Consider the following 2,385-nt stretch of genomic DNA (forward strand, 5'->3'; position numbering starts at 1 on the left):
GAACATAACAACTAGTCCACAGACAGGACCCGACTCAGACTGCCGGGATCGTTACACCTTCATGTCTTAAAGTAATGATGAATGTCATTTCTCTTTGCTTATTTGAGCTGTTCTTGCCATAATATGGACTTGGTCTTTTACCAAATATTGCAATCTTCTGTACACCACCCCTACCTTGTCACAACACAACTGATTGGCTCAAACGCATTAAGAAGGAAAAAAACTCCACAAATTAACTTTAAAAAAACAACAACAAAAAACAAGGCACATCTGTTTGTTTAAAAATATATATGTTAGTACATTTTTTCACTAATATATATATATGTAGGTCTTGACCAGGTTTGCACACACTGCAGCAGGGATTTTGGCCCACTCCTCCATACAGACCTTCTCCAGATCCTTCAGGTTTCTGGGCTGTTGCTGGGCAATACAGACTTTCAGCTCCCTCCAAATATTTTCTATTGGGTTCAGGTCTGGAGACTGGCTAGGCCACACCAGGACCTTGAGATGCTTCTTATGGAGCCACTCCTTAGTTGCCCTGGCTGTGTGTTTCGGGTCGTTTTCATGCTGGAAGACCCAGCCACGACCCATCTTCAATGCTCTTACTGAGGGAAGGAGGTTGTTGGCCAAGATCTCGCGATACATGGCCCCATCCATCCTCCCCTCAATACGGTGCAGTCGTCCTGTCCCCTTTGCAGAAAAGCATCCCCAAATAATGATGTTTCCACCTCCATGCTTCACAATTGGGATGGTGTTCTTGGGGTTGTACTCATCCTTCTTCTTCCTCCAAACACGGCGAGTGGAGTTTAGACCAAAAATATATATGTTTGTCTTATCAGACCACATGACCTTTTTTTTTTTTTTTTTTTACATTTTACGTCATTTAGCAGACGCTCTTATCCAGAGCGACTTACATTATTATTATTATTATTTTTCATACCCCCTGTGGGAATCGAACCCACAACCCTGGCGTTGCAAACACCATGCTCTATCAACTGAGCTACATCCCTGCCGGCCATTCCCTCCCCTACCCTGGACGACGCTGGGCCAATTGCGCGCCGCCCCATGGGTCTCCCGGTCACGGCCGGCTACGACAGAGCCTGGATTCGAACCAGGATCTCTAGTGGCACAGCTAGCACTACGATGCAGTGCCTTAGACCACTGCGCCACTCAGGAGACTTCTCCCATTCCTCCTCTGGATCATCCAGATGGTTATTGGCTAACTTCAGACGGGCCTGGACATGCGCTGGCTTGAGCAGGGGGACCTTGCGTGCGCTGCAGGATTTTAATCCATGACGGCGTAGTGTGTTACTAATGGTTTTCTTTGAGACTGTGGTCCCAGCTCTCTTCAGGTCATTGACCAGGTCCTGCCGTGTAGTTCTGGGCTGATCCCTCACCTTCCTCATGATCATTGATGCCCCACGAGGTGAGATCTTGCATGGAGCCCCAGACCGAGGGTGATTGACCGTCATCTTGAACTTCTTCCATTTTCTAATAATTGTGCCAACAGTTGTTGCCTTCTCACCAAGCTGCTTGCCTATTGTCCTGTAGCCCACCAGCCTTGTGCAGGTCTACAATTTTATCCCTGATGTCCTTACACAGCTCTCTGGTCTTGGCCATTGTGGAGAGGTTGGAGTCTGTTTGATTGAGTGTGTGGACAGGTGTCTTTTATACAGGTAACGAGTTCAAACAGGTGCAGTTAATACAGGTAATGAGTGGAGAACAGGAGGGCTTCTTAAAGAAAAACTAACAGGTCTGTGAGAGCCGGAATTCTTACTGGTTTATAGGTGATCAAATACTTATGTCATGCAATAAAATGCAAATTAAATACTTAAAAATCATACAATGTGATTTTCCGGATTTTTGTTTCAGATTCCGTCTCTCACAGTTGAATTGTACCTATGATAAAAATTACAGACCTCTACATGCTTTGTAAGTAGGAAAACCTGCAAAATTGGCAGTGTATCAAATACTTGTTCTCCCCACTGTATATATACAGTTGAAGTCGGAGGTTTACATACACTTAGGTTGGAGTCATTCAAACTTGTTTTTCAACCACTCCACAAATTTCTTGTTAACAAACTATAGTTTTGGCAAGTCGGTTAGGACATCTACTTTGTGCACGGCACAAGTAATTTTTCCAACAATTGTTTACAGACAGATTATTTCACTTATTATTCACTGTATCACAATTCCAGTGGGTCAGAAGTTTACATACACTAAGTTGACTGTGCCTTTAAACAGCTTGGAAAATTCCAGAAAATGATGTCATGGCTTTAGAAGCTTCTGATAGGCTAATTGACATCATTTGAGTCAATTGGAGGTGTACCTGTGGATGTATTTCAAGGCCTACCTTCAAACTCAGTGCCTCTTTGCTTGACATCA

This window comes from Coregonus clupeaformis, chromosome 24, assembly GCF_020615455.1.
Source record: "Coregonus clupeaformis isolate EN_2021a chromosome 24, ASM2061545v1, whole genome shotgun sequence".
Taxonomy (NCBI): domain Eukaryota; kingdom Metazoa; phylum Chordata; class Actinopteri; order Salmoniformes; family Salmonidae; genus Coregonus; species Coregonus clupeaformis.